General features: G+C 40.8%; 1 long non-coding RNA gene across 5 annotated transcripts; it reads right to left on the reverse strand.

Moving 5' to 3' along the window:
- Positions 1–3,840: 3,840 nt before the first annotated feature.
- On the reverse strand, positions 3,841–9,044 carry LOC123403771. Of its 5 annotated transcripts, none has more exons than XR_006611551.1 (3): positions 8,936–9,044; positions 5,850–7,922; positions 3,841–5,698 (listed from the first exon to the last, which is right to left on the reverse strand). It is a non-coding gene; the product is annotated as an uncharacterized LOC123403771 (long non-coding RNA). The 5 variants fall into 5 exon arrangements; XR_006611554.1 differs by lacking the exon at positions 8,936–9,044 and having other exon boundaries at positions 3,841–5,309; positions 5,654–5,698; positions 5,850–8,926; XR_006611553.1 differs by lacking the exon at positions 8,936–9,044 and having other exon boundaries at positions 3,841–4,380; positions 4,728–5,698; positions 5,850–8,926.
- Positions 9,045–9,718: the final 674 nt, after the last annotated feature.

The raw sequence follows: 9,718 nt of genomic DNA on the forward strand, positions 1-9,718 counted from the left end.
AAGGGTATAATGTAGGTAGAAATAATCTTGCTCGATAATGGAAATGTATTCATAAGCAATACCTACACCTGTTTTCTTCTCGAAAGAGAATTGAGAACAACAAGGTGGTGAAACATAGAGCAAGTATTGTAGCCCAAGGGTTCACGCAGATACCCAACTATTCTCCAGATGTAGAATCTCTTTCCGATAACTTATATCATTGGCAGTACAAAATCATCTATATGTGTAGTTGTTAGATGTAGTGATCACATATCTATGTGGCTCACTAGATCCAGACATATATGATTGATTTTTGATGTAATCTCAACGCCGAATCGAAGTACAAAATGCAACATATATTGTGTAAAATCAGTAAGTCACCATACGACTTATTGTTGTCGGTACATATGGTACAACCGACGTAGTGAGTTCCTTATACACGAGGATTTCTCCTACGATGATAATTATCCATGTTTGTGTGTCTAGAATGACAACTCATCTAATCATCTAAATGACGGAGTTTAAAATGAAGGTTTTGGGTAAACCAAAATACCGCTCGTTACTATAACTTGGGCACCTTCACTCATACATTATGGTATATTATGTTGTCTATATCCAAAATATTTTGTAGAATTTCATTGTGAACAAGTCTTATTCATCCATAACTCTCATGGTAGTTCATTCTCTAGACTTAGAGAAATATCTATTTAGACCAAGAGATGATAGAAACGAGATATTGGGACTCAACGTTCCATAATGCCATTGGATCCACCAAACACAATTGGTTCGGACTCAAGAATGTCTATCTATTTCTTCAAAGGCATCAAACATCTTGTCCTGGTTTTTCAAGTTACAGATAAATCTGAACACCAATATCATTGGATACATTGATCGATCAGATCCCCGCTATGTTAGATCATAGACAAGCTTAGTGTTCCTAGTAGGTGTGGTATCCCTCATGAAGAGTCTTCGAAGCAGACCTCATGGCTACATCCACCAACCACTATCTCAATGATAATGTTTTCTTGTGTTGTCCGGATGCAAAAAGGTTATGCAATAAGCAACATCGCTATATTGTATATCTTGCAAATCAAATCATGTAACTCATTTTTTCATAAAGTCTCTACTAACTTCCACATTCCAGAAATATGTTAATGGAATTGGTATGTGACGGCTTCGAAATTTGCAAGAATCAGGGGGAGTATCTTCCTGAATTATCCATGTTCAATGCATCATACTATACTCTCTTTCCCTTCATGAGTTTACTATACATGTTCTCATAAAGGTTTTTTAATGAGGTAATATCAACATGAGATCATATGTCATACTTTCAGTTTTCCCCACCGGGGTTTTTAGGAAAGTATATACGACATATTTATTATCCTTTTAATTCTATGTTTTTTTTCTCATATTGAGTTAAAACAAACAATAACCATTATATGTTGCGGCGTTTTCTCATTATTTTTCCAGTGGGTTTGAAGGAGTTTTGGCAACATATCAAACACTACACTCCTTATATTTTTCCCACAGGGTTTTTGGAGGAGCCTCTAATCAAGATGATGATTCTGGATGTGTTAATTATGTGGTAGTCTCCCCTTGTAACTGTCATCTCTCCAGAGATGCCTCTTCGTCGTATCTCTTCTCCTTGTATATATACCTACAGTCGTCTAATAAAAGAGAGAGATGATTCACTTTAACATTATTATTGATTATTGATAAGGGAACGTATATGCTAAAGGTTACAACAAAGACATAATCACCCTCTATATTTCACTCAGTGCACAATAACCAACTATAGGAGCTTTATGTAAGCCAATGGCTTAATGATGTTTTTTATATCATTTGAAATTGTGCTTATCAAGATTTTTTTAAAGAATATCAATGTTATATGCAACTTTGAAAATTCGTTATGCATGTCAATTACAGGTTGATTATTTTCAATGAAGACGCCTAATATGTGTTTTTATGCGCATGATATCATTGCATACTAAAATATACTTTGGTGCTTGTGGCCTAATGCACTACTTTTTGCGCATTATTGAGGAGGAACGCCAACAAACAATTGAACTGATATAGGAACATAGGTATATATTTTTGACTAATAAATTGGACACACCTTAATACACTTAAAAAATCATCCCACTTTTATGCCTTCGCGCAACACCACTTATCATGTTTGATTTAGCGATGTCGTAAAGTGTGTATAAGTTTTTTTCTTCTCCCGTTGCAATGCACGGACACGTTTGCTAGTAACCCATTAAAAAACACAATAATATACTCCCTCTGTCCCAAAATTCTTGTCTTAGATTTGTCTACATATGAATGTATCTAGTCTATACATTCATATGTAGACAAATGTAAGACAATAATTTTAGGACGGAGGGAGTTCTATCAAAGCAGAAGAAGGAAAATAATTTGGCATACCAGGAGGCAAGGGAGTGTATCTTTACATAATGACAATGTTACAAGTACAGGTGGTGGGGATGAATACAACAAGGTCTGAGCTCAGTATTCAGGTGGTGCTCGCTGTCATGCTCCTGCAGCCGACACCCTAGACCCCCATCCCATGGGGTACGCTCGCTGCCCATGGTCGCCAGGAGCGGGGACAAGGGAGGCCAACAAGGGCTACACCCTTGCCAATCAGTCACCCCTCAACTGTTTTCAGCTAGATGTATATTGTACATCGCTAATGAACGCTGCTAATTGTATCATTAGTCCATATAAAAACTTCATAAAAAATGTATTGACTGAACCAAGTACACCGAATATGGAAGGCCAAAGCACAATAGCCCACACACATTAGCGTATAGATGTGGTTTATTATTGGTTAACCTAATCCTAGAAAAGACTGTAGGTTTGCCTCGACAACCCATATAATGTGATACATAGATCCGACGTATTCATTGATCTGCTTGTGTATTCTACCCAACTGCTTAGGGCGTTTGCGGTTGCTGCCGGCCGCCGCTCATGCCATCTTCCATCCGAGTCCATAGTGCGTGCCCTGCCAGGGCGTCTGCCACTGTCGTGACGAGAGCTCACCATGACGACGACACCATTCACTGGTCCACAGTCCGTTGTTCAGATATTATTAGAGGCAGGCGGATTAGATCATATAAATTCAGAATACAACAAGAGGCCGCTAGCGAGGTGACTAGGTTTGAAGGTATTGACAACATGTACCACTATGCACCAATATTTTTATTGTCATGAATTGTGATTTTAGTCTGGTTACTTCTTCCTTTTCAGTTTATATGGCTCAAATCTAAAATCTCGTCAACCAAGGTGAATTGTGAGTGAATGACATTAATTTTGACTAGCCAATAAAAAAGTTCTCACATATTCAATTTTCGAGGCAATAAATGTAGCATCCTCCTTCTCATTGGACTTGCATGATGGATGTAGAAAACGATGCATGAATAGCCACTCATTTCCTTTCTCTAAACTCTATGAATTAAATATGGCATGGGACTCCAAGCACTTTAAGTCAATTAGACTCAAAACAAGCCTAATATAATGGAAATCTGAATTTTTTGAGATGAACCCTATAAACCGGAAAAGAGGGAGTAATTAGCATTGCCTACAAAATAGAGCTTTTTACACATTGTGCATTTTTGGATCCAGGCGATGAGTTATTCAATGTGTCTAAGATATGCACATAGGATTTTTTTTAAATCTTATAGTCATTTCTAGTTAAGAACGGTCTTAATTTGACTCTAAACTTGCACATATCTCACTGGATGCTTGCAACCATCTAGACCTAAATATACCATCTTCACTTATTGATTTGACCGTTGGATTATATTAAACAAGTAAAACTATCATCGATTAATGCAGTTAACTCTTTCAGTGTCAACAGACATGTTTTTGAAACAGAATGAAGACGATTTTCTTCGACATTATATGACTGTCTATATCAGTAAGGAAAATAGTGAACTTTTGTAACACGGGCGGTTGTAGGGCTAAATTTAAGTTAACAGAAATGTTACATTCTTTTCTCGTTCCAGATATGTATTTTGAAGATTTATCATCAACGCTATCACGGGACTTAACATATCATTGACATCCCGCGACTGTTGTGAACATTGTCCAGATCCTGGCTCCGCCCCCTCATGTCCAGATACTGGCTCCGCCCCTGATGGTCGCAACCATCTTCCAGCCCTGGCTTCGTGTCCGACCCGAGCTTCGGAGGCTAACATTTGATGACAAACTTTGTCAACAAGTTCCAACCTGGCTTTGTCAAGACCTTCTCTTGTAGCGCGGGTCACACAAATGGAGAACAATTTTAAAGGTCTCAATCCCACAATGCAAGGAAACCAATCTTTCAAATATTGCTTGGTTATTCAAGCATCAAGGCCACCACCTGCCTTGCTCAGGAGCTTAAGAGAAACTGGGTCATTAACTCTGCAGAGAAGAAAAGACTTATGAGATTATAGTGAGGTGCAGAGCAGATGAAGACTACAGTGGACCATAAATAGTTACAACCAGTGTTGGTTTCTCCAATGGTGAACAAAAGCTGGATAAAACTTGAATGAACTAAGCAAGTAAATAAACAGCATCACATTAGCAGATCCAGCATCAGCTCTGTGATTCAATGCCTAGAGTTTGTAAAACAGTTAAGGCTAACAATATCAAAATATCTATTGTTTCTGTAATACTAGGAAAATGTTTGGATGTTCCACACAAGTTTGCAGCAACACCCAGAAAAGAAAAGAAAGGCCAAACCACAAATCTCGACAAAAATTACTCACATGTGAAGCTTTCATGTAGTGTAGTATCAGATTCTCGAAACAGTTAAGGCAAGGGAGTGCATCTGTACAGGATTGACAGTGTTAAAAGTAAAGCGGTGGTTAACCCAGAAAACAGGGGCACGCGAGGTGGGATGAATACAGCAAATGGGTGAGCAGGATCCCTCACTATTCACTATGCTGGGTTGCAGCTTGTGACTGCAGAATCATGCGGTGAAACACATGCGAGGTGGAGAACTGGGATGTTAGCTGTTTGTGTTTGCATGATGCCAGGCTGAGACTGCTCACAGCCCTGCTGTGTTGTGGCCGAGACCCTGGACACGGCCCCACATCACCCCATGGTTGCAACCATCTTCCAACCCTGGCTTTCGTGCCTAACCCGAGCTGCTTTCGGAGGAAAACATCCGATGACCAACACTGTCAGCAAGCTCCTCCCTGACTTTCTCAGCCCATTCTCTTGTAGTGTAGGTCAAAAAAAAAAAGAGAGGCCCCATCAGTTGAATATTGCTCAGTTATTCAAGCATCAAGGCAATCAATCAGTCACCTGCCTTGATTAGGAGCTTAAGAGAAACTGGGTGATTAACTCTGCACACAAGAAAAATGCTTCTTGTGAGATTGTAGTCAAGCGCAAAGCAGATGAAGACCACCAAATGGATCATCAATACTTGCAACTAGTGTTGGTTTCTCCATTGGTGAACAAATGCTTGCTAATACTTAATCTAACAAAACACATAAGTAAATATCATCAGATTAGCAGATACAAGTTCAATTAAGTGATTCAGCGCCTAGAGTTTGTAAACCAGTTAGACTAACAATATGAAACTATCTATTGTTTCTGTAACTAATGATTTGGCTCGCCAAGTTGTATCACTCGGAAAGGCTACAAAAATACACCAAAGACCAAACCAGAAATCTTGAAAAAGAAATACTCAAATTTGAAGATCCTCGCAGGTTTGCTGGCCGTAGGAGCAAGCCTGCATGCAAAAATAGCAAACCAAGCTGTCTAATGAGTATGATTGTATCAGCATACAGAAAACAGCAGCGATCTACTTTACGAGGAAAAACACATTTCACTAAGCAGTCTGTAATTGTGAAAGAGCAAAGAGGGGTCTTTTATAGGCCTACCATTGACACCAGGTAACGTTTGCTCTGTCGACTTGTACCGGGGTAGATAACGCTGATGTCTATCTAAGTTCCAAGAGCAGCCAAAATTTGAGGTAGCATGTCTCTATCAAATTCACCAAGTGTCAAACAGCATGAGAAATATCAAAATCAAACAAATTCTCCAGAACAATATGTAACATGAAAAGAGTTATCCAAACAGTAAGCGAGAAAATAAACAAATTGAACTCCTCAGATGTCCCTTCTGTTCCACAAAATGTGCAGCATCCATGGACGTGCTTTCAGGAACTGGAACGATATACAAGCGAAATAAGTCATCACTGGAGTATCCCACAGCTTAAGGAAGCAGACTTAACACATCGCACCATGTCAAACCAGAAATCTTAAAAGGAACCATTTGAAGTTATACACATGTTCTCCTATGATATCAAACTCAACCAATGATCGGCAGTGTGATAGTTTGGAAATCGAACAACTCAATAAAGAACAGTGGACCAAAAAGAGTTGGCCAAACATTAAGTGAGAAAAGAAACAAATTAAACTCCTCAGATGTCCCTTTTGCTCCACAAAATGGGCAGCATCCCATGGATGCTTTTTCAGGAATTGGAACGATATACAACGTGAGATAAGTCATCACTGGAGTATCCCACACCTAAGGAAGCAGATTTGGTACATTGCACCATTTCAAACCATAAATCAAGGAACCATTTGAAGTTATATACACCTTCACCTATAGCATCAAATTCAACCAACTTATGACAGCATGAAAATAGTTCGGAAACCGAACGGACTCAATGAAGAACACAGAAATAAAAAAGAGTTGTTCAAACATTTAGCAAGAAAAAAACAAACGAAACTCCTCAGATGTCCCTTTTGCTCCACAAAATGTGCAGCATCCCATGGATGTGTTTTCAGGAATTGGAACGATATACAAGGCGAAACAAGTCATCACTGGAGTGTTTGACACCTTAACTAAGCAAAGTCGATATATTGCATCATTTGAAAGCAGAAATCTTGAAAAAAAGGACCATTTGAAGTTATACATGTTCGCTTACGGTATGAAAGCCAACCAGCTGTAGCTGTGGGCAAAGTGAAAATGAAAACAGTTTCTGAATCAAACAAGGCTTCAGCGAAGAACAGTGAAATAAAAATGGTTCTCCACAAACTGCGCAAGAATAAAATGGATTAAACTCCTCAGATGCCCCTTCTACTTCACTGAACAAGAGCAAATAAATAAATAGAATCATATTAGCAGATACAGTGTCAGTTCTGTGATTCAACGCCTAGAGTTTGTAAACCAGTCAGACTAACAGTCTCAAAATATATATTGTTTTTGTAACTCATTATTTGGTTTGCCGAGTCGTATTGCTCGTAAGATGTTTCGATGTTCCACACAAAGTTGCAACAACACCCAAAAAGAAACGGAAGGCCAAACCAGAAATCTCAATAAAAAATAATCATATGTGATGCTCCACACATGTTTGCATGTGGTATCAGTTTCAACCAAGTGTCAAACAGCATGAAAAAATTAAAATGAAAACAAATTATCCAACAACAACACTTAAAATAGAAAGATTTATCCAAACATTAAGCAATAGAAGAAGCAAACTGAACTCCTCAGGTGTCCCTTCTGCTCCACATAATGTGCATCATCCGGTAGATGTGCTTTCAGGAATTGGAACGATATATGAGGTGAAGTAAGTCATCACTGGAGTATCCCCACACATACAGGAAGCAGATTTGATACACTGCACCATTTTATACCAGAAACTTAAAAGGAATCATTTGAAGTTATATGCACATGATCACATATGGTATCAAATTCAACCAACGTTCAGCAGCATGAAAATAGTTTGGCAATCGAACAACAGAATGCAGAACACTGAAATAAATAAATGAAAGTTTTCCCAGCATTTAACTCCACAGATGTCCCTTCTGCTCCACATAACGTGCAACATCTCGTGGATGTGCTTTCAGGAATTGGAACCGATATATGAGGCGAAACAAGTCATCACAGGAGCATCCCACGCCTTAAGGAAGCAAATTTGTTACATTGCAACATTTGAAACCTGAAATCTAGAAAATGAATCATTTCAAGTTGTAGACATGTTCACTTATGGTATATCATACAAGACCAACCATCGGCAGAAGTGGCGGAATCAAGCCTATGGCAAATGGGGCTATAGCCCTAGATGTAGTGACAATAGTATTTGTAATACCTACTTACAAAGTACAAAAAATCTCTAAAATACACCATTGAAGCTAATTTAGCCCTAGGCGTAAACCCATGCTAATTTAGCCCCTTGTCGGCAGCATGAAAGTAGTTTGACAACCGGACAACTCAACAAAGAACACTGGAATAGAAAAGGGTTCTGGACGCATTGAGCAAGAATAAAAACAAATTAAACTCCTCAGATGTCCCTTGTGCTCCACACAATGTGCGGCATCCCATGGACGTGCACTTTCAGGAATTGGAACGGCATACAAGGTGAAATAAATAAGTCATCACTAGAGCATCCCCACACCGCAAGGAGGCGATTAATTGCATTTCCGCACACTGCACTATTCAAACTACTAGTAGAAATGCTGTCAAACAGGGTCATATCTGAAGCACCGCATGCATTTGCCTGTCGTGTCGGATTCGACCAAATGCCAACAGCATTTAACAGTTCGGAAAACCCGAACAAGGATCTCGGAGAAGGCCACCGAAGTAAGAAGAGTGCACCGAGCGAGCATTGACCAACAAAACAAAGGAACCGGGCTCCTCAGATGTCCCGTGAGCGAGCACCACGCAGCACTCAGCATCCCCGCGCTCTCAGGAATTGGAACGACATAGAACGAAATCGGTCGTCGCTGGAGTATATATATATCAGACTAATTTGATTAGGAAGAAGCAGATTCGGCGCGGGGCGCTATGCATCTCGTCTCGCTACCGCAACAAACATTGGGGGGAAACAACGTGAACCTCGCTGGCTCTCTGACCGGCTGAACCCTATACACGCGGATCTCGGAGTAGCTAGCCTCGAGGCGCAAGATGGGCAATGGGAAGAAGCGACGCATCTATGGAGTAGATCCTAGACGAGAGTTACCGATGAAGCGGAAGGACGGTGCGGTGAGGTAGCTGGGGACGAAGCGGTGCGGTTCTGCCGACAGGGGAGCAGAAGCTGGGAGGCGGCCCCGCCCCGCCCGCCGCCGGCACGCCGGCTCCCGACGCGAAGCTGCCGGGTTTAAGTAGGCCGGCCCCGGCGTGGCGGTCGGGCCGGGCCGGGCCTGGCGAGGAGTCGGACCAGATCGGACGATCGTGATCCGGGTCAACTAAAATACGCAAAGGCAGCGAGGAAGCGTAAATCTGGTGCCTCGCTGTTGTTGTAAATTCAGAATGCTCCTTTCTGACGTCCGCTCCTTTCATGGAAACACTCGAGATGGATGCAAGCATTCTTATGGTTCCCTCTCTGGTAATTCATACACTTTCTCCGTGTTACCGAATTGGTACTCTTCCAAATCAGTACGAGATCAAGCATTTCTATCTCATCATAGTAACTTGGATACTGTAAGGAAAAAGTTTATTTTGAACCCTGAATTTGTAGAGGTTCGACAAAATGAACCTCCAACTCAAAATCCCTGTCGATTGCACCCTAAACTATGCAATCCCGGTCTAAAAAGAACACTGGGTTCATTTGGCAAATCGGGATTGTTCATTTGACGGGGATTGGGTTGCGCTGCGAGGGGGACGCGCGAAAATGACTGTGCCAGCCCAGTCAAGCTGTGACAGCCCGATGCCGACGTTCCAGAAGATTCCCCTCTCTTTCCGTTTTCGTCGTGTGTCTATTTATATTTGTCGCATCATCATCGCATCATGCGCATCATCTGCA

The sequence above is a fragment of the Hordeum vulgare genome, chromosome 6H (assembly GCF_904849725.1).
Source record: "Hordeum vulgare subsp. vulgare chromosome 6H, MorexV3_pseudomolecules_assembly, whole genome shotgun sequence".
Taxonomy (NCBI): Eukaryota; Viridiplantae; Streptophyta; class Magnoliopsida; order Poales; family Poaceae; genus Hordeum; species Hordeum vulgare.